General features: G+C 40.7%; 1 protein-coding gene across 1 annotated transcript in view; it reads left to right on the top strand.

The window, feature by feature from the left end:
• Nucleotides 1–23,670, top strand: part of LOC102871009 (60S ribosomal protein L27a-like) — a 111,867-nt gene that overhangs the window by 57,375 nt on the left and 30,822 nt on the right. The gene's annotated exons all lie outside the window — the stretch shown is intronic.

Genomic DNA, 23,670 nt, shown 5'->3' with positions numbered 1-23,670 from the left:
GTTCAAGAATGGTCCCCTTCATACGAGTTGTAGGCGATTCATAGCGACCCCATGAACGAAAGTCCTAGACATTTGCATGACTTTCATCATTTCTCCAGGTTCATAGGGTTTCCGGAGGCAAGCTGTTTACAGAAGTGGATGCCACTCCTGCTTCCAAGCTCCCCTAGTAATAAAAATAACCCAGACGTTCAAGATACTTCCACTATGAGCGTTGATAATAGTTTTCCAGCCTGGAAAATCTGCTCTTTAATAATGTCAACATTCTCTCACTAATTATTTTGGATTTTCTCGCCTTCCTTAAAATGGAAGGCAAAGTTACTGTCACACACACACACACACACACACACACACACACACATCACAATGTTACAAAAGAATCATAACAATTGACCAATATTAGGACAATCTCCAAATTTATAATTCTTAGTCATCATTGAAATTGTTTTTTACATTTTCAAGTGTGAGCACCAACTGAATGGACCAGATTCTGTTTGTTTAATTAAAGTCTGGTGAATTAAGGGTTTTTGGGGATGGTCAATAGTTAACTACTGCTTGGACTAAGCTGTCAGAGACATTGACATTGATGAAGAGTTGTAAGTGCTTCATTTGTACAAGCTAGGAATTTTCATTTCCATGTAACTTTATTTATTACATCTAGTTATGTGTGAGCCCTGGTAGTCTAGTGGTTAGTGAGTTATGTTACTAATCCAAAGTTGTCTATCTGGCAGTTTGAAGCCACCAGCATCTCTGAGGGAGAAAGACCTGCAAACAATCTCCTGTGCAAGTCACAACTTCAGAAACCTCCCACCTACCCCCACCCCAGTGCATCTTTGAGTCAATTTCAATTCAGTTGCAATGAATTTGAGTTGGAGGAGGGAAATTGTTTTGGTTTGTAGTTATTTAGATGAATCCTTGAATAACTCTTCTCACAACACATTGGATACCTCTGTTACACTTAAAGACTGAGACAGTGATTAGAAATAGAAAGATGAATGAAACAGCATACTTTCAAAGATTTCTGTTCTAGTCAAGGAAACAGATATACAAAGGAGAAATAGTATCCAGGGTAATACACACCCAAATCACATTTGTATCTATGTCAAAAACAGTCCAGTGGTAAGAGTAGCTAATATTTTTTCTTTTCTTTTCTGGAGAAATCAAGAAGTAAATCTAAGAAGACTTTAAAATATAGATAACAATGCTCCAGGGTTGTAAAAGATGATTTGTACATAGGTGTTACTATTAGGAAGAATAAAATCAGAGAAGTAAGACTTCGAGTAATTCCATGTTTCGAGAACACTGGCAAGGAAGGAGAGACTGATGAGACAGACGGACCATGGCAGGATATAACTCATGAGGACTCTTTTATGCAACATGAAGAAAGCAGGTGTGTATTGTGTTCTAACCAGGCAAAGGTGAAGTCATGAAAGGAAGAGGTTTTGTCGTTATTGTTCGTTGCCATCAATTGGTCCCAACTCCATGTATGCATAGTACAACTACCCCAAAGGTTTTCAAGGCCAGGACCTTTTGGAAGCCATTATCTGGCCTTTGGGTTAATAGTCTAAATCCTAGAGAGGTTTAAGCTGTAGCAAAGACTATTCCAATGGCACTGTGACCATCAGTATTGGGCAGCCTCCTCCTGTGCCATTTATTGTCTCTGAAAACACACTAGAGATCAGCTGCGGGTCGTTTCTTACTCAAGATCTGGCACACAACAACTAAGGGGGTTGATTGTGGAACAAGTAAGATGAAATCATTCATAGCTTCAACTCCCCCCCCCCCATGTGTCCTGCCTTATTGGTCCAGTGGTGAAGATTTTTGTTTTCTTAATGTTGAGATGCAATCCATATTGGACTATAAACTGATCCTTTATCGTGTTTTAAGTCATCACTTTCATTAAGAAAGGTTGTATCATTGAGTCTTCCCCCAATTCTGATGCCACATTCTTCTTCATAAGAGTTCATCTTCTTGAGTGATTTGCTCAGCAGATAGACTGAATAGGTATGAAGAAAAGACACAACCCACATGTACACTTTTCCTAATTTCAAACCAGATTGTTTCCTTGCTCTGTTCACAAACAGTTTCTTGGTCTAGTTACAAAATGTAGAAGCAGGACTCAGCGCAAGGGCGAGGCCGCCAGACCAGGGAATGCCGCCGCGGGACCGGGGAGCGCCGCAAGAGGGACCCGGAAGAGACCCGGGAAGAACGGCAGCCAGCCACCTACCGTGGAGCTCCAGAGGAGCGAAGACTGTGAGACCCCAGAGGAACGAAGACTACTGGACACTGTGGGACACCCCTGCAACCCACACCTGTGTGACCCTTAACACACAGGGTGCTGCTGCATAAACCCCCAGCAGCGCCCAAGCCCCATCCCCACCTCTTGGTGATAGTATCCAACCCCTGCGCTCCTTGCCCCCTAGTCCCTTGCTTTCCTCCCCTTCCCCCACCCCCCTTGCAGCTCCACAACCACACATCTCAACCCCCACCACAGCCCTGTGACCTCAGGGCACCACCTTGGATCCAGACATCACCTGGAGCTATCAGGCGAGCTGTTGAGGAACTAACCTGGCAGGAGAAAGGCTGGTTGCAACACCCCCATGATACATCTTCAAGGATATGAACATGTACGGCCAAGCACAATCAATAAGAGTGCATCTAAATTCCAAAATCAATCTCCATAATAGTCTATGTGTTTCCTACTGCCAAAGGGGCCCTTTAGAGTAGTGAGAGAAGATCTTCACCCTGAAACCCACAGCGTCCCTTTTCAGCAGGAAGTAGCTAAGAGAATACACCATCCCCTTTTCCTTATGAATTAGGGTGAAGTCTCACTCAGGGAGGAGTGATAGGGAATGGCAAAGGACACACCGACAAAGGAGATTAATCAGAACTGACTTTGACAAGCACTGTGGCAATTGGACAATTAAAACAGACATTCGGATCGCAGGGAAGAAGAACAAACTGGGGAGGAGGGTGGAGAGAATGGTGCGGCAATGAAGGAGTGAAAGCCCAGAATCCCTGTGAATGTTCATTGAAACTAATAAAATTTAATAATAATTAAAAAAAGAAAAAAAATTAAAGTGTTGCAAAAAAAAATGTAGAAGCACAATGAAGTGTTCTGAGATTCTCATTCTTCTCAATGTTAGCCATAATTTGTTATGATTCACACAGTCAAATGCATTTGCATAGTCAATAAAACAGAACTAGACATTCTTCTGATATCCTCTGCTTTCAGCCAGCATCCATCAGGTATCAGCAATGATATCCCTGCCTCTTCTAAGAGTAACTTGAACTTCTGTCAGTTCTCTGCCAGTGTTTTGTTCTAATAATTTTTGGATGATTGTCAGCAATACTTAGCTTTCCTGTGACATTAATGATATTGTTCAATAACTCGCACTTTCGGCTGGATCACCGTTCTTGGGAATGGAAACAAATATGGATCTCTTCCAGTCTGTTGACCAGGAGGCTGTCCTGTAAATTTCCTGACATAGTCTAGTGAGCACGTCCAGGGTTATATCCGTTACCTGAAACATGCCAATTGGTATTCAATCAATTCCTGGGGCATTACCATTTGCCAATTATTTCAGTGCAGCATGAACTTCTTCCTTCATTACCATTGACTTTTTGTCACATGGTACTTCCTGAAATTTTTCAGTGTCAACAAGTTCTTTTTGGTATTGATACTGGGTCTTCCTTCACCTTCTTTCTGATGCTTTCTGGATCATGCATTATTTTGCCCATAGCATTCCTTAGTATTACAACCTGAGGCTTGAGTTTTCAATTCACTCAAACTTAGACATTTCAAGTGACTTTTTGGTGTCTTGCATATTCCCTTATAATGTTATGCTTTGTCTTCTGGAGCTGCACTTGGAAGTCTTCTGTTCATCTCCTTTACTTCAGTTTCTCTTCCCCCTTGTTTTGCTTCTTGATCCTCTAATCCACTTTCCAGAGTCTCCTCTTGGTCTTGGTCTTTCCTCCCTCTTCTGCCTTTGTAATGACCTTTTGCTCTCTTCACAAATACCCTTGATGACATTCTATAACTCATCTGGTCTTTGATCATTAGTGTTCAATACCTCAGATCTTTTCTGGAGATGATTTTGAAATTCAGATGGAACAGACTTAAAGTCATATTTTGGTTCTTGTTCTTATTCTAATTTGATTTAGCTTCAATTTTAATTTGCAAGTGAGCAATTGATGGTCTGCTCCTCAGTCAGCACCTGGCCTGGTTTTGATTTAGTACTATCAGTCAAAAGATCAGGAGACATCTCGCATCGGGCAAGTCTGCTGTTGGGGATCTCTACAAATTACTGAGGAGCAATAGTATCAGCTTGAAGACTAAGGTGTGCCTGTTTCAGGACATGGTCTTTTCAATCACTTGCTATGCATCAGAGAGGTGGACAATGAATAAGGATAACAAAAGAAGAATTGATGCCTTTGAGAAGGGTGTTGGAGGAGAGCACTAAAAGTCCCATAGGCTGCCAAAAGAACAAGCAGCTGATCTTGTAAAACGTAAAGCCAGAGTGTTCCTTGGAGTCAAAGATGGCAACATTTCACTGCACATATTTCAGACATATTGCTAAGAGAGGCCATTCCTTGGAAAGAACAATCACGTTTGGAAAGGTAGAGGGTCAGTGAAAGAGAGGAAGACCCTCAGCGATATAGAGTGACACAGTGACTGCAGTAACAGGCTTACGGGTGTCAAAAATGATAAGGATGGCCAAGGATAGGACAGGGTTCAGATTTTGTTGTTCATAGGGTTGCTGTGAGTCATACTTGATTCAATGGCACCTGGCAACAAGAACAGTGATATTTTGGAAATTATATTTTAGATTTTAGCACAGAAAATGCTAGACTCAGAAAGACTATTTAAGAGTATATTAGGTAGCCTGTTGTTGCTATTTCAGAACCGTTAAGTCGGAACTGACCCATACCTGACCCTTTGGTTGGTTTTCTGAGGCAGTTAATTGCACAGGAGGAGATTGCCCATCCTTCTCCTGTGAAGCACGGGAAGTGAAGAGGTGGCCTTGAGTCAGGTGCCTTCAGGATTGCATGCAGCTTCTTGCCACTAGGCCACCAGAGCTCCCTATGAGATAGTCTAGACAACATGGGACTTATCATGGACAATTAAGATGTTGTTCTTGTACAGTAAATATAGTTTCAAAGATATAGCTAGATAAAAGAAAAAAAATATATATATATGCAGCGGTGCCACTTTGGAAGCTGTTTTGTCCCATCTTGATAAGGGTCACGTAAGGAAAATTTTGGGTTGTGTTTGATTTGTGGTATTGATGTTTTCCCTCCACAAACAAGTGTCAGTTGGCCTTTGGCCTCTTTTGGCCAACAAGGACCAAGGGGTGGAGGCCTGCTCAAGGGTGTGTCTTTATAATCCCGTAGGGCCCTCAGGCCAAAGTTATTCATTTTAGAATGAACATTGTTTACGTGGTATAGCAGTCATCTATTTGCTGTACTGAATAATCTGGAATTTCTGTGTTGCTGAACACTGTGAGATAGTTGTGTCAAATACCATAATGGTTACCCATCATGGATAGTGTTGGAAGGAGCTTCCAGATTGATTCCGGTTTGGAAGCAGGAGTGGCATCTACTTCCTAAACCACATGCCTATGGAAACTCTATGAACTTGGAGAAATGACGATAATTATGGAAAGGTATTGGTTCATATTGTTGCTAGGAGTCATACTCGACTTGATCAACATCAACAACAATCTCTATCTCTATCTTTATACCTATATCTATATCTAGATATCTTGTGGTATAGTGGCAAGAAGAAGCTGCACTGGAATCCCAAAGGCATGTGGTTCAAGGCCACCAGCCACTCTTCAGGAGAAAGATGGGCATGGGCAATCCCTCCTGTGCAATTAACTGTCTCTGAAAACCTGCCAGAGGGTCAGTCATGGCTGGGTTCTGACTCGACGGTAAACACCACTACCAACACACACACACAAGTGGATAGTCAATCACATTCCCTGCATTTGGTAAAGTCCCAGAGGAATTGGCAATATACTTGCAATTCCATGTAAGCAGTTCAGAAATAACAGCCAACAGTGATGAGCCAACGCTGGTCCTGATCAAACAACCGATTGAAAAGAAGAACAGTAAGTAAATGAGTGTGTGTGATGCCACTGCTTGTTGTTGTTGTTCTTAGGGGCTATCAAATCAACTCCAACTCACAGCTTCCCTACAAACAACAGAGCTGAGCATTACCCTGTCCGGCACCATCCTCACAATCCCTCATGCTCTGTCCTAAGTCCATTGTAAGACGACACTAAATGTGTCTTTTTTCCAAAGACTGAACTCTCCTGATGGCATGCCCAAAGGATGTGGGACAAAAGTTCACCATCCTTGACTCTAAAGAGCACCGGTGCACTCACTCCAAGATAGACCTACTTGTTCCTTTGACAGTCCATAAAAAGATATAAATAATTCTTCTGTAATCCTTCTGTATTGTCCAACTCTCCCAGGCATACAAAGCAATTGAAAAATATCATGGTTTGGGTTTGGGTTAGGGGCACTTTAGCCTTTAAACTGACTCTGTAGCGTTTTTGCAAGGTCTTCGACAGCATAATTCCCCAGTAAAGCACATCTCTTCATTTTCTGAGTGCTGCTACCATTGGTGTTGATTATGAGTCCAAATAAAATGAAACAGTGAACAACTTCAATCTTTTCTCTCTCTATAGCTGCATAGGGTCCAATGCTGTCTATTCTGATGCTGCCTATTGGTCAAACAGTGAAGATTTTTTGTTTTCTTAATGTTGTAATATAATCCATATTGAAGGCTGTGGTCTTTGATCTTCTGCAAAAGATCATTTGCTACTGCTTCTAATTTAGAATAAATACAGAGAAAAAGATACATATGAACACATCAGAACAATCTGAGAATATGCAGATATATTTGAGTATTTTTATTAAAATGGCATGTTTATGGACACTAAGATAATCACAGTATTAAGAACCTATGGCCTAATAGCAAGAAACTGTACTGCAATCCTAAAGGCACGTGGTTTGAGCCCACCAGCTGCTCTGGTGGGAGAAGGATGGGCAGTCTCTTCCCACACAATTAACTGCCTCTGAAAACCTGCTGGAGGGTCAGCTATGGGTTGGTTTTGACTTGATGGTACACAACAACCACCACAACATGTTTATCTAAGGAGCCCCAGTGGCTCAGTGGTTAAAGCACTCAGCAGCTAACCAAAAGGTCAGTAGTTCCAACCCACCAGCCACTCTGTGGGAGAAAGATGTGGCAGTCTGCTTCTGTAATGATTTACAGTCTAGGCAACCCTATGAGCAATGACATTATCAGAGGGCTATAGGGAATGCAGACTGTGCTAGGGGACATTGTCAGAAGAGGTGCCACGAAGGTGACTGTCCATAAAATTTCAGTAGAACTTTAAGATTTATTTTTGTTGTCATGTGCCGTCAAGTCATCTGTGACCCACAGAGATCCAATGGACAGCAGCTCTGAAGCCTGCCTTGTCCTGAGCCAGTCTCATGGATTCCAACACACCTTTGACGCCCCAGTGACTGTATCAATCCATATCCCTGTATTTAGTTGTAACAATAAAGCCATTTCCTGTTATCCTAGTTTGCATGTGTCACTATAGCTACACAGCTTAAAGGCTACACTAAGATTTTTTTATTTCTCTGGTGTTACACTGTTTTGCACAGGGTTGCTGTGAACCAGAGGGCATGTAACAACACCACACTCTATGCAGAACCAGCATTTTAACCCTGTCACAAAAGACACTTTGAAACACAAGGTTCCATCTGTGCATACCTTTACAAGTGCAATTTTAATTTCATTAGTTGTTTACTACTATCCTATTGCTTTGGGTGATACACAGAAATGATGATTTATGAGTTACATTAGTACCAAAAAAAGTTCCTATGAATTCTGTGGCGTCGGTACAGTAAAACATCTATGATGGTGCTGGGAGTACAGGGTGACCGTGGGTCACCGTCCCCTATGGCATCTGCTGTGGTTACATCACTGCCTGGAAGCAGTTTTATTCTGTCCTACAGACGGTCTGTGGGGAGAAATTTGAGTCTTTGATACAGCCTCTAGTTAGCAGGCATTTGTGTAAGACCATGTTCAAACCCCTAACATTTCTAAGAGGAGAATTTGCTCCTTGGGAAAATGGTGCAGAACCGGGCGTTATTTGGTTCTGTTGTGGTTAAGTGTCACCCTGAATCAGAAGTGACTTAATGTGACTAACAGCAGCAACGTCTCTAATTTCTGCTGCCACTGTTCCAAAGATCTTAGCCTTTTAAAATACAATTATTTTGTGAAAATAAGAAAAAAATAAGAATGTATGTGCTCTCCATCACTGTGTTAACTTGTTCATATACTTTCACTCATTTAAATCTCACAATAACCTGCAGGCTGCCCCTTGCTTCGCTCTCATTCTCATTAGGTGGATATAGCACAGAGAGGTTACATGACTTGCTCAAGGGCACACAGCTAGTAAAAGCATCGGTTTTACAGACATGGAATCCGGCTGCTTATGCAAATGCTCGCAATCACCTCTCTTCAGTCAGGTTGGATTTCCAGAGAAGACCCCAGCCCAATCATTTCGATCATTATTTCAATTACTATTTTTATTTTATACTCTAAAAATTCACATCTATTATCACATGGTCCCCTGACACTCCAAAAGTCTGAGCTGCTGGGACTATCCTGGCCCGGTCTGGTGACCACATAGGGAGATGCAGCTAATTCGCATTAATGGTCAAAGCTCAGGCTTGGACTCATGCTTAACTAACACCTCACTCTCTCTTTCTCTCTGTCTCTGCTGAAATATAATTAGCTATTCTTCCTGAGAAAGGTTGTAAAACTGAATGCAATTAAGCAAAAAGAGACAACAGATTTTATATTCCTCCCCCCTACACACATAAAAGACCAAATGAAAAAAACCTCGGGAAGCTGCATATTCAAAGACAGCAATTTCAAAGGCAAGACAGACTTCCTTCCTTATGTTTAGCGCTGGTCTGATTGGGAACCACCATGAGATTTCACACATGCTTAGAACTCTGCTCAAATTCACCTGCCCTTTTACAATGTTTGAATTGTATGAATTAGAACATTCAGGACAGCCATTTTCTTGTTAAAATCGAACATGCCTTTGAGGACCACAGTAGCAGGTGGTCCGTTCTACGTGGTCCACAATCGTCACCAGCTCTCGTGGAGTGCCAAGTGTACCCACTAGACAGCAACAGAGAGTCTCCTTTGCAACCAGAGTTGGGTAACATGACCTGGCCTGTTGATCTTCCCTTGGTCCAGCTCCCTAACCATGAATTGAAAGCCTGAAACCTGCTGTATTTCCCTCAGCAGACTGGGATGGCACTTAGAAAACTCGATGACTGCTTTAGTTAAGCTTAGCTAATATTCCTGTAATACAACTATTTGTAGAACTAAGAGTGTGAGGATTGCAGGAGAAATAATGGCTCCTCTGAGCAAAATTCCAGAAGAAGATACATTATTAGTACAATGACTCATCACTTTCCCAAGCTTGACTGTCAGGAACTGTCACTGTTTAAAGGTACAACTCATGTTCAGTCACCAAACAACCAATCAAAACATCTTGTAATCTCATCTAAGGGAATCATACTTCAGTTGGAGAAATAGTAATAATTATTAAGGCAGACAGGTACTGGGAAGCGTTGTCATTGGGAAAAGAGACGTTGGTGGGAAGACACTTGAACCTCGTGCTGGAACATAGTCAGGTCGGTGATACTTTTGGTTTTATTGAACAGTGAAAAGCTGCTTTAATTTAGCAGTATTTATTTTGAAAGCTTTACTGCCTTCTCGCTCTTTCCCAAACCCATTTTTCACATATTTCTGGCAAAGGGCTAACAACTGCTCATGTGGAGAAATGCACATTAGCCATTTGTTTGCACTGACGATCCATTTCTTTGCATTTTTCCCATCCTTACTGTATTTGAAGCATGACTGAATAGTGGCCTGGATGAGAGAGTGTTGTAATTTAACAGTTACAAGTAGAAGTCTTCCTAAAACCCTGTCCTGTAAAAGGTGAATTAGTAAAAGGTAACCTGATAATGAGCAAGAAACGAAACAAAATCTTGTAAAAGAAAAGTAGCCTAGCAAGTAGGGGAAAGACAAGACCTAGAGTGGATCGAGTCGAGGCGCTCGGGAGCAGCCTCCTGGCCCTCTCGGGGACGGTATACCCCCGTTCGTGAACTCTGGACGTGAGCTCGGACAGGGTCCGGTGAGTGGTAGATGCCACACATGTGTGATAGGCAATCATCAATCATGCACTGTCAGTTACTTCTGTCTCAGGGAGTAAAGCCTTTATTTAAAGCATGGAGGAAGACTGTTGCCAGACCACAGGAACAGGCCCTGAGCTGTTGCAGGTGCTGCTGTTCACAGCTGCCAATTAAGCCCCGATTTCCATACTGGCCGTGAGGCACAACATATGCTCTTGACATACTCATTCTTTGAAAGAAAAACAAAACCAACTCAATCTCAGATTATCAATACATGTGTCTGGGTGTTCCCCCTTCCATGGTTGAAATATCAGGCTTTTAAGAAAGACTTATTAGGGACCATCTCACACTCTCTCTCTCCCCCGACCCCACCTCTTCATTCTCTCTCTCTCCCCCCCTTTCCCCTCCTTCCTCCATCTCTCCCTCCCTCTCTCTCTCCTTTTCCCTCTCTCCTTACCCTTTGTTCTTTCTCCCTTGTTCTCCTTTCTCTCTCTTCCTTTTCTCTCTCCCCTTCTCTCTCTCTCTCTCTCTCTCTTTCGCTCGCGCACCTCTCTCTCTCCCCTGCCCTCAATCTCTCTCCCCCCACCCTCTCTCCCCCATCTCCCTCTCTCCCACTTCTCTCTCTCTCTCTTTCTCTCTCTCTCTCTCTGTTTCCCCCCCTTACTCTCCCCTCTTCTGCTCTTTTCTTCTCTCCCGTATCTCCCAGTCAACTTGGAACTGAATCGTACTGACCACCCAGCAGGTTTTGCAAGTTGACAAAGTGGTAGACACTATGGGCAGAGATTGCCCATCTTTCTCCCACAGATCTTCTGGTGGTTTTTAACTTCCAGAAAGGTGTCAGCTTCTTGTTAGCAGCCCAACCCTTTATGATACAGTGGAACTTATATACAGTGGGCCCTAGATATAGTGGGAGAAAAAAAGAGGAAACCTTCAGTGAACTAGAAGATTAAGATGCACATGCAACATTCTTTCTTTTAACTTGAGTGACCAGGGTTTCAGTGTCTCCTGTTAGGGCTTTGACTTTCTCTCTACTTTTTTCCCTTAACTACTTTCTTCCTTTTTGATTCTCAAATGCTAGGAGTCTTCTCATATAAGTCAATATTATTTTATGGTGTGCTGTGTATTTGATTGGAAATGACCAGTAGCTGATCCTCCAATGGGTTTTCAGAAGCAATATATCATTCAATATTACAATTTTGATTAGGTGAATACGATCCATACTGTTCATAGACGTGTACAGCAGAAGTGAAAACATTTCTGACTGTGCTTTCGTAAAGTACATCAGAGACTTTTAATTTCACCTTGAATGTTAGTCCATAAAAGTAGTGTGTGGTTGTGCATAATTTATGTGCTGATGATACACACTTCTAATTCCAGGATGACAGAAGAAGAACTGATGTCTTTGAATTATAGTGTCAAAGTACTGAATATCCCACGAGAGTCAAAAAAGCAAACAAATACATCTTGGAGAAAATGTAGCCAAAGTGCTCTTTGGAGGCAAAGCTGCTGAGGCTTCATCTTTCATACGATTTATTGGAGAGAAATATCATGCTTTGGGGGGTCAGCAGTGAAGGAGAGGAAGACCCCCAATGAGATGGAGTGACACTGTAACTTCAGCAGTGGGCATGTTTCAGAAATGATGAAGATGGCACAGGATAGGGCAGGGTTCAGGCTGTCTGTTGATGGGGTTATTATGAATCATATAGGAAGCTGCCGTGCTAAGGTAGGGCCTCTTTGTCTGTTTAGTTCTACCCAGGAGAAAGACGGACAATCTCTTCCCCACGTGATCTGCAGCCTTGGGGACTCAATTGGAAGTCAGCTATGTGCTGATTTTGACAGGATGCCAAAGAAGAATTATTTTAGGAGAAATTGCAGACATTGTGGGTATGTTTATATATATGGCATAAAAGCACAAAAGTAATTGCATTTCAGGAATATTATACCATTTTTAATAGTGTTTCTGAATTTTCTAAATATGGGTGTCTCTTGCTAAGAACCATGGAAAATGTAACACTCTTTCTGACAAATATTTAGAAAATGAGTAAAACTTTTACACAATTTATTTAAAAAACAAAACAAAACAAACAACCTAGGTCAAGATTGCACATGATGATAAGGATAATTCTTTGTTTCTATTTTGAGCAGCTGGCCTGTAACTAGACAGCATCCCCCCTTCTTTGCCATTTCTTATCTACCTGATTGAACTAAACACAGCTACATCTCAGTTCTTTAAAATCCCCAATTCCCCCTAATTTCAAGGATATCTATTGGGGAAATCAAAGTTGACAAAGTCAGGATCTCTTTCACATAAATTTAGTTGATGATTCTGGCAGGTGACACTTGCCCCATCAGGGGGAAAATTTTACTCATGTCCCTGCTCCTGAGACAGGGAGAGTTTGGTGGGTGAAGGGAGGAAAGGAAGGAATTAGAAAAGATCCAGCGGGGATCTGAAAAGACAGGGTAATAATGGAAATACAACGGCGGTTCATTTTATAAGACACAATGTATGAGAATGATTGTACGGAACACAATGTGAATGAAAAGAAAAAAACCCAAAATAAAAATAATATTTTACAAAATAATACTCCATCTTCAATTACTACCTGATGGACCGCTTATCATCACTGGACCCTAACAGTAATAATGATCATATCAGTGATGATGATGATGATGATAAATGTGCCTTGCTGATACAAATAACGAACATTTTAGCTTTGAGCCCACCCAACCTGCCCAAAAGATCTGGGGATCTGCTTCTGTAAAGATTACACGTTAGAAAACTGGTTTTGGACCCCAAAGAAACCATAACTGCCACCTAAGCAGATATATGCACACCCATGTTTATCAGAGCTTTATTCATAATAGCAAAGAGTTGGGGAAAAACCCAAGTCCCCATCAACAAACAAATGGATAGAGAAGCTGTGGTATATTCACACAATGGAATACTAGGCTGCATTGAAAAACAAGGAACTCATGAAATATACAAAATGGATGACCCTTGGAGGACATTATGCTGAGTGAAATATCTCAGTCACAAAAGAACAAACACTGCATGGTGCCACTGCTGTTAAATGGGACTGACATCGGGGTTGGGAGGAGACTGATAAAAATGGGATAAATTATGTATACTGCATTGAAATAGATGAGGGAGAGAACTGCTTAAAAGGGGTGTGTGATTAGGTATTATTGTCATGACAGGAGTCCAGAGCGAAGGCTGCATAGTGGAGTGGACCTGGGAGGAGGGATTATAGAACAACGAAAGAATTTTTCTTTCACTTTTCAAAAAGAAGAGAAAACTGAGGGGGAGGTTGGGCAGGGAGAAATATGCAACAATGAATGAATGTAAATCCAAAGTCTCTGTAAACTTTCATTAAAATTAATAATAAAAGAAAGGATTTGCCTCCCACCCCCACCGTCCACAAAAGAAAACTGGTTTTGGGTCCCCAAAAGTGCCTCTTTCCTAATTCCTTCACCCCCTCCCTCCATCCACCAAACTCTGTTATCCTGGTGATTTCCTCCCCTCCCTCCCCTCTGCCCCCAAATTACTTTTTTTTCCAGTGACAGGTGGCAGCAACTCCTCTTTCTTTTATTCTTTCCTCTTGTAAACAGAAGTTCAGCAGCATCCCTGTCCTATCCCCAACAGATAGAGAGACTGTAGGCACCAAATTCTGGGCTGGAGACCCCAAATTACTTTTTATAGAACAAATAAACAGATATTATTTCTATGGGGGGGGAGAGAAAACCCTCTGGGGGAGTTTTACTCAGGGGGTTTTACAAGTTGAAAATTACAGCACAGACAGAAGCACCTTTATTGAGGGAAGCTTTTTATAGTCAGATGAGTGCTCAGATTTTACAGCCAGCCCGACTAGGTTTCAGTCCTGGTCCTGTCACTTATTGTTGTGTGTGTGTACTTGGGTCAAGCCAATGAAATCTTTTGTATCCCAATTACTTCATCTGTAACATGGGAATAGTAATAATACTGGGAGATTTCAATAGAAAGTCAGGCAGTTGCCTCCTGTGCAATTTACTGCCTCTGAAAGCCCACTGGAAGGGCAGCTACGAGTCTGTTCCAACATGGTGGCACATAATTTCAACAAAACTCATGGTGGCTTAGTGGTAAGGAGTTACACAAACAACCCAGAGGGAAGTGGTTCGAATCCACCAGCTGTTCCTCAGGAGATCAGCAGTCATCTCTATGTGATTCATGCATCTGAAAACCTTCTCGAGGGTCAGCTTTGGCTTGGCTCTGACTAAACAGTACACAACAACAATCTCATAGATAGATCAAAAGCTGTAAGACTTCACAAGATTAAGTGTTTCCCAAAGCTATCAGCCAACGATTGGCCTAACTGAGATTCTAGCCTGGGTTAGTGTGATTCCAAGATGGATATATACTCATTTCCATGTATACTCTTTTTAATAAGACTTCATAACCACAACAGTCATTTTCAAGTACATGCCACTGGTCAAAAGTAAGAAAGTAAAGAGCCAGAGAGAAAGAGAGAAATAGAGCAAAGGAAACAGGATCAGAGAATGCAGGAATTCCAAAGTCTGAGGAGACCAGAAAACAAACCGTCTAATACTGAGGGAAGACAAACATTTTCCCAAGGTTGAAAGAATAGTTAGGCACCATACTTACTGCTCCTGAATAACCACTAGACTTATGTGTTTGACAGAGGGATGTTCCCCTTCTCTTTATGCACAAAAGACAGAAGATAGGTTTTATGTAATTTTATCCTAGAAAGAGACCCACGAGAGCCTTAAAGAAATACGGGTGCAAAGGTGCCACTGTTCTCCCTGTGGGAGGGGCAAATTTGCTAAATGCTCATTGTCTCCTCTTCCAGAAAGCCAGGCCTAGAACAAGGTGCATGCCACTTGTGACTGTCTCTACCAGTGTCCTCTGCTTCTGCTTTGAGACTCTCAATCTTATAATACGTTTCCAAACATGGAACACACGAAGACTCTTTTTCTTTCCACCCATGGGAATTCTTTCAGCATTGGATATGCAAAACTGAATATTATGCTAGAAATTAATCTTATCAGAGTAAAGTAACTACTGAAAAATTGCCAAACACCATAAACATTGGTCAAAATGGAGTCGAACCATTTGCACAGAGAATAATTGAAGCTATGGATTCACTTGAGGTAGCTAAGCAACTTTTCATTATGAATTATAAAGCTTTTCAAACATAAAATGATACCTGAGAGGAGTGCATTACCTAAAAGGTTTCGATAAGCAATGAAAGAAGCTTTAAAATATGCAGTAGGGATCAATCAGCCAGCCATGCAGCGTTACTTATACTTTGTGGCATCATACATATTCCTTGATAAACAATGTCCCATAACCTCTGAGCATTCCCATTATTTTTGTCAGGTTCCAAACATGAGAAGTGACAAAAATGTCAGATGATGTTTTATTCACTAATATAAAATGAATTCTTATGGAAGCAGACATTCCACAGCAATGGGAGTTTATGAAGCACATTTCCCAGCATCAAAAAGTGATTCATGTTGTCCAAAGAAGATGTAAAGTCTGCTGTTGCTGATGAATTTTAATTGGAATGTTACTCACAGTGGACAGCAAGTGCTCCCATTTGGGAGATGACATGTTCTGCTTGAAGGGCAGGCTGAAGGGCAGTTGAGGCTTCCTGAAAAACAGAAGTGGGAAGTCGGATGGACCTTGGGGTTTCATGTTTTTATGGTCCAAGTTGGCAAACCAAGGATTCTGATTTCTTTTTCTGTCATTTTGTGAGACATTTTCATCAGTGCATGAGTTATCAAACCCAGGATCCTGAATAGGATATGGAGCACTTTTGCCTTTACATTATCAATAGTTTAAAAAATGAAGAAGAAATGGCAAGTCAGTTGGAAAAATAAATTGATAGTGAAATCTCCCACTTGGAATTAATGGTAGATTTCTATTTAAATTCAGCAGATTTAAACATAGGCAGCAGGAGATGCTGGTGATGACAGGTTCTCTTACATTCCTGCAGTGTGTGAGATGAAGTCTCACCATTCTTGCTTCTAAAGAGTGTTCTGGCTGAAACCAGTTGCATGTAAACAGTTTCAAAACTGCATGTCCTTCACAAAAAGGAACTCTTCTGAGTATATTCTTATACTTTGGCTTAGAGGGTTTTTTGGAGGTTTTGTTTGTTTGTTTTTGTTTTGTTTTTGTTTTATTTTTCTTGCTCTTTTTAAAAAAATCATTTTAATGAATATTTACAGAGATTTTGGATTTCCATTCATTCATTGCTGCACTTCTCTCCCTGCCCATCCCTCCCCCCACCCCCAGTTCACTCCTCTCTTTTAAAAGTGAAAGAAACATTCCCTCCCTGGTACACAATCCCCCTGCACCCCTCCCACCGCCCCAAGTACATTCCACTATGCAACCTTAATTGTGGACTCTTGTGATAACCATAATACCCTATCATATATCGCTTTTAAATTATTCACTCCCTCATCTGTTTCAGTGCAGTATACACAATTTATCCAGTTTTTCTTAGTCTTACCCCAACCCTGATATCAGTCCCATTTTACAGCAGTGGCACCATGCAATATTTGTCCTTTTGTGACTGAGATATTTCACTCAGCATAATGTCCTCCAGGCTCACCCATTTTGAATAATATTGCATGAATTCCTTGTTTTTCAATGCAGTGTAGTATTCCCTTGTGTGAATATACCACAGCTTCTCTATTCATTCGTTTGTTGATGGGCACCTGGGTTGTTTCCAACTCCTTGCTATTGTGAACAGAGCCGCAACAAACATGGGTGTGCATATATCTGCTTGGATGTCAGTTAGGCTTAGAGGGTTTTAACAATTAATGGGGACCCATAGCACCCTGGGGTTGAGGACAGTGACAGGACTGCCTTTTCTGAGTAGGAGGAAAGGACAACTGCAGGGGTCACTTTTGAGCTCAATGTGGAAACATCCCTCATAGAGGCTTGACCAGCCTGCAACCTCCTTCTGGGCTTATGAATCTCTTCATAAACTCACACGTCATGTTTCTCAGTACAAAACTAAGGTTTGATTTTGCAAGTAATTTATATTCAAAGTTTTAAAGAGTTTGGGATTTTTTGCTTTTTAATTTAACAGAAGCCATTTTAATTATGGCTTTCTTCCCCCCACCCCCCCAACTGCTTTGCCATTTATGTCTTTTCATACATTGTATGTGTTTTATTTTCATGAACACATAGGTTTCTCCCTATGTAAGTAGGATATATGTCTACACACAACACAAATGCCTATCTGTATAATCACTCTCCCACAAATATTCAAAAATACACAAATCTTAGGATTGCCTGGCTGCTTTTCTTTGCATATTTTCAACTCACCTAGTGGCAAGCCTCACTCCTTTCTACACTGGTCTAATTAATTTGACAGCTCGGGGAACTTGTTCTTCCTGTTCACACTTATTCATCTCTTCAGCATGCCCTAGGGAGCACGGGGCACACTGACGCGATGTCTACCAAATGCTAAGATGCTCAATGTCCCTTTTAGGCTGACCTGGCGCAACGCTGGCAGGGAGATCTGACTCGAAGGTAGCTTGAGGAAAATGACATTTTCTAAAGCATGATTTAAATAAGAACAGCAGATCTTAAAGAAGAAGAAATCTCTCCCTTTCTTTCTCTTCCTTTTTTCCTACAATGTTTCAGTGGGCTTTCTGAATCCTCCAAACCAAACTGTATGGGCGCTCGCACTCTTCTCTCTCTCTCTCTCTCTCTCTCCCATCAAGTAGGAACCAACTCCACTGATATTCCAGCAAGTAGGAACCAACTCCACTGATATTCCAGCAAGTTTTCAGAGGCTGTAAATCATACCAATTGGTCATCTTTTTTCTGAGGAGCATATGGTGGATTCAAACTGCCTGCCTTTGGGATGCAAGGCAACTCCTTACCCACTAGGCAACAAGGACTCCCTAAATGGGGACTGCAGTTTATACCTACCAAGGAACATGATCCCGTGTTATGCAGATGACATGACCTTGCTTGCTTAAAGTGAGGAGGACCTGAAGTGCTTGCTGCAGAAGTTCAAAGATTACAGCCTTCAAAATGAATTACAACTCAATGTCAATAAAACAGAGGTCCTTACCACTAGGGCAATAGGCAACATGATAATAAATGGAGAAAGGATTGAAACTGTCAATAATTTCATCTTTCTTGGATCCGCAATCAACCCTGTTATTATCAGAACTCGGGAGATCAGGAAACATATTGCATTGGGCAAGTCTGCTGTCACTCTCCAAAATACTGAAAAGCAGTAATGTCAAGATGCCCGAGTCAGGCCAGGGTCCTTTCTTTTCTTTTTTAATTATTTTTTTAGTAACTTTTTAAATAATTTTTTTCTTTTAATTGTGATTTTAACTAAAGCTTACAGAAAAGTTGGATTTTCTTTTTTAAAAAATAAAAGTTGGGTTTTCATTCATTTATTGTTGCTCATTTTCCCTCTTTCAGTCACTTGCTATGCATCTGGGAGCTGGACCATGAATAAGGATAACAGAAGAAGAAGAATTATTGCCTTTGAGTGCTGATGTTGGAGAAAAGTACTAACTATCCCATGCACGGCCAAAAGAATGAACAGGTACGTCTTAGAAAAGGTAAAGCCAGAGTGCTCCCAGGAAGTAAGAATGGCAAAGCTCTGTCTCATATGTTAGATGTGTTACTAAGAGAGGCCATGCCTTGAAAAGGGATAACATGGCTGCAAAGATAGAGGGTTAATGAAGGCGAGAAAGACCCCCATTGAGATAGATGGGCATAGTGACTACAGCAATGGACTCAAGTGTGAGGATGGCACAGGATAGGAGAGGATTCAGGTCTGTTGTTTTTCAAGTTGTTATGAATCACACTCGACTTGAAAGCCCCCAACAACAACCACAACAAGGACTTCTGATACTACATGTTGTGCTGCCAAAGGAAAAGTTCAAACCCACCAGCTGCTCTGAGGAAGAAAGGTGGGAGGTCTCCTGTAAAGATTCACAGCCTAGGCAATCTAATGGAGGTATGTTGAAAGAGAGGCCTGATGGCAGTCAGAATAAGCAGCTCAGCGGTGCAAATGATTAAGTGCTATGTTGTTCTTGTTGTTGTTAGGTGTCAAATTGAGTATGACTCGGTGGCGCTGTGAGTCAACAGATAGGAACTCTGTCCTGTCATGCTCCATCCTCACAATCTCTGACATGCTCAAGCCCCTTGTTGCAGTCCAGCTGGTTGAGGGTCTTCCTCTCCTCCACCATCCCTCCACCTTTCCAAACGTGATATCCCTCTTCAAACAGTAGCTTCTCCAGACAACTGCTAGTGGAAAGCAAATTTGAACCTACCCAGAGGGACTTCAAAATAGGGCCTGGTGATCTGCTTTTGAAAGGTTGTAGTCTTGAAAACTCAGTGAAGCAGTTCTACTCAGCATGGGTGGAGTTTCAACAGGCAGCAAGTGACTGATTGGCTATATGTTCAGGACTTTTTTTTTATTCGATTATTTGCCAAAGAGGGCAGAGGGATAAAACCTCAACCCACAAGGGCAAATGTGAAGCTAGTTTCAGGATTTTGCAGAACTGAAACACATCAGCGCCTCACGCCGGGGTGTGGGTTGAAACGCAGAAATGGTAAGTGCAACCATTTATAAGGAAGGTTATTTTCTTCTTCAACTAACTTTGAAAATCTCCTCCGACAGCAAACTTTTGATAGGGGGCAAAGATTCTTACAAGGTTGGTACAGGTGGGTAATTAAAAAAATAAGAGTGAATTTATCTGCATACATTATTTAAATACCGAAAGCATTGCTCTGCTTTAATGATAAATTATGATCAGTAAAATCTGTTGGCTGCCTTCAAGCTAACTAATGGATCGCTAATCAGCAAGAGTGGAATCGTGCTAGCTGAGATGGAATAAATATCTCCTAGGAAACGGGAACTAATTCTCATGGTTAAACCTATGAAGATCCTTTGCAGGTTTATCTAACTTCTTGCACTACATATGTGTATTTGGATTAATCATATATTTTCGTATGTCCGTATGCTAAAAACCTATTGTTTTGACAACTTTTTTCTCCATCTATAATGGCTCTATTCCCCTTACATAAGAAAGATCGTTTCTGAAAGTAATTAATCCTTAAAGCAAGCAGCTGATATATCTCACTGTTAGCAATACATTTTTAATTGTTCATTTTACTCAACCATCATTTGAACACAAGTCAATTTGCAATTTCATTAGAGAACAAAAAAGGCCTGGGGTCTAGTCTTGGCCTTTTTTTTTTTTTAAGGAAAGGATAAAAAGTTGGGCAATATTTTATAAATGGATGTAAATCCTCTAATTAATTTTATGTATCAATTGCAAATTAATCTGCCCTGTTCATTGAGCAAAAGTCATTTTGCTGAGAGGTGCATTTTGTCACACCTTCCCCTTCAGAAAAAAAAGAAAAAAAAAAACCCTTTACATGCTTTGTGGCCAAATGCCCAGGCAAATAATGAAAGGCTTTGAAGCAACATTCACAGACCATTTGCTCTGATGACATTTGGGGGCTTGCTCCCCTGTTCCAGTGCTATTGTAAGCAGTCTACATACCATACATACAGTCTTTGAAAATTAATCAATACAGTAAGATTTGTCAGGTTGCAGCTGACTGGTCTCACATCTTTAAACTCTTTTCTTAGCTCACTTGTTGTACACAGTGTTAAGTCAAACCTTATGACGGGAGTGGAGCAGATCACCATATTCATACACACACCAGTAAGACATGGCTCTTTCTTCCATAGTTTAACATCAAAAGCTCATAATCTGTATAAGTTAACCTTCCATAAAACTAAAATTATATGGTCATCATACATAATCTGATGATTGATTGCAGCTGTCAAAAAGTCACAAATTGTGAATGTTTACTACAATTTCCCCATGTGAATTATAAACATTTAAAAAAAACCAAAAAACTAGAGAAAAGAGACCACTCACACCCATAGCTTGAAGAACATCCGCTCTTTCAAAATCAATGCTAAAACCCTTAGGTCTGATTTTTCATTTCAATGTCTCTGTGCACTGTGCCTCAACCATATCTCATCTAATTTAATAAGATGCAAACTAAGGAAGTACTTAAGTTACTTATCAAGGGTTTCAGATGACACATTATTATTGTATTCAAAAGTCAATATTTGCTAATCATGTTAGTACAGGAACTGTTCCAGGCCTACAATTCTTAAATTGCAAAGATATTTAAGATTAATTAAACCTATCTCCTTTGGCTTTCTCTCTCCACCTCTATAGAATGAGTAAATCAATGACATCTGACACAAGCCCTGGGAACCAGAGCTTTAGGGCTGAAAGCCATTGACATCTCTGAAGCCACTGTTTACATCGTGCCCCAGAGTTGAGCTATGTGATTTCTCCATGGTTTAAGGAATATGTGCTTGTTTTGAGAGTAAAGTTCACCAATTCACTTGACGTAATCAGAGAAGAATGATCAAGTGCTGAATATACAACAACACAGACTCCAGTATTTTAAAGGAGAATGCTGAGGAAACACATGGCTGGATTTCTTTTATCTTTTTTTTCTTTTTCTACAGCTACTTGTGGGTAAATTTTCAGCAGCTGAAGTTGAAAAGCCACCTGCCCTTTCTCCACTTTGGCATGAGAACAGGTGACTGGGCCCACATCTCCAAAAGGGTGATTGATGCTCAGACAACATGGCCTGTTGTGCTCCTGACCTCTCTCTCCTACGTCTTCTGGAGAAGAAGCCATAGACTGTGGCAAACACAAGGCTCCCTTTACTTTTCAACCCTAAACCCAATGCACAAAGACCATTTCTAATCACACATTATGCATAGAGCCCAGGAATTGGTGTAGATTAAGTAAAAACTAAAATTTGAAATCTTATTAACATGTATTGACTAGGAGAAAACTGGAAAATGCCAATTCTTCAGTTAAGACTTGACAGCTGATGCTTATTCCTTTTCCTTGGGGAGGAAAAGACCAGTGCATTAACCCAATCTGCCACCCAGGATATATTTACAGGTAGTTAGTGAAAACAGTAATGCTATGCAAACTGAATATCTGGAAGGTGAATCAATGTAGAGCAGCTAATTAGGTTATAAATGCATTGATTTTATTTTTAATATGTCCTCAAATAGAGTCTGCAAGTAAGCATTCTGAAACAAGGCTTTTAAACAGAGAAAAGCGACAAGCAGATTATACTCTGCCACTCTCCAATCAATCCACAAGGGTTAGATAGAATAGTCTAATGCATACTCTATGTAATCAGAATGGCACGTCCTATTAATTTCCCAATTCTATTGAAGTATTAGCAATGCCTGAATCTGGTGGATTAGAGCTTTTTAGCAGTAATCCATGATCCTCACCCAATCTTTTGTATTCATTCAATTTAGAATGAGAAAATTCTCCCTGCAAAGCATTTTTATTAAACATTATTTTATGCATGGATTTAACATCGTAATTGATTTAGGTTGACTCTCGGAATGAGTTGCTAACTCCTTTTGTTCTTTTTTCACTAAAAGAGTTCAGCAGTCATGATCTTATTTTATAAATGTAAATGCCAATTTTTAGCACAGTGAGTTATTATTAAAATAATAGTTACTTGTGTCCATAAAAAGTCTCTATTCGCCCTATAAAAACAAAGAATCCAATCATTTCATACATAAACTAGTCCTGAGTAAGAAGGTCAGAATGATCAACTCCTCAGAACACATAGGAATCACACAAATAAAGGTGACTTTGGGAAAGTGATGATTAGATATTTTTTTACATCTTTTCTTGAGCTAAAACTTTAAGGTTTGTCTTAAACCCAACATATATAGATATTTTCCAAATATTGAACATAAAATAAGGTTCTGTAAGCTCAACAGTTCTGGTCCACTGTCATAGAATCCCTTCCAACTTGTGGCTCTGTCATGTGTTATAAAGTAGTTTCCTCCCTAGGGTTTCTTGGCCCTAATCTTTCTGCAGACAGATCATCAGGCCTTTCTTCTATGGAATGAACAGATTGATTCAAGCCATCAGCTCTTCAGTTAGTATTCCAGGGCTTTTTGTGCCACCCATTCAAATTTTCTACCTGACATGCTCATACAAACAGAAAAACAGACATATGCATATATGTAGATAGATAGATAGATAGATAGATAGATAGATAGATAGATAGATAGATAGATAAGAGATAGATAGATGATAGAGTGTTCTGGTAGCCTAGTGGTAAGAAGCTGCATTGCCAACCCAAAGGCAAATGTATTCCATATATTTTCTTTTGATGCTTCTTGCATCATTCAGTGCACGGAAGATATTGTTGTTGTTGTTGTTGTTGTTATGTGCCGTCGAGTTGCTTGCGACTCATAGCGACCCTATGTACAACAGTCCTAAACTCTGCTCTGTCCTGTGCCAATCACACTGTCTCTGACACTCCCATCCCGATTATCCCAGTCACTGAATCAATCCACCTCATAGAGGG

This window comes from Elephantulus edwardii, unplaced genomic scaffold (genome assembly GCF_000299155.1).
Source record: "Elephantulus edwardii isolate Elephantulus edwardi_28Jun2011 unplaced genomic scaffold, EleEdw1.0 scaffold00011, whole genome shotgun sequence".
Taxonomy (NCBI): Eukaryota; Metazoa; Chordata; class Mammalia; order Macroscelidea; family Macroscelididae; genus Elephantulus; species Elephantulus edwardii.
Note: the sequence above shows the minus strand (reverse complement) of the source record. Positions and strands in the feature narration are given on the sequence as shown.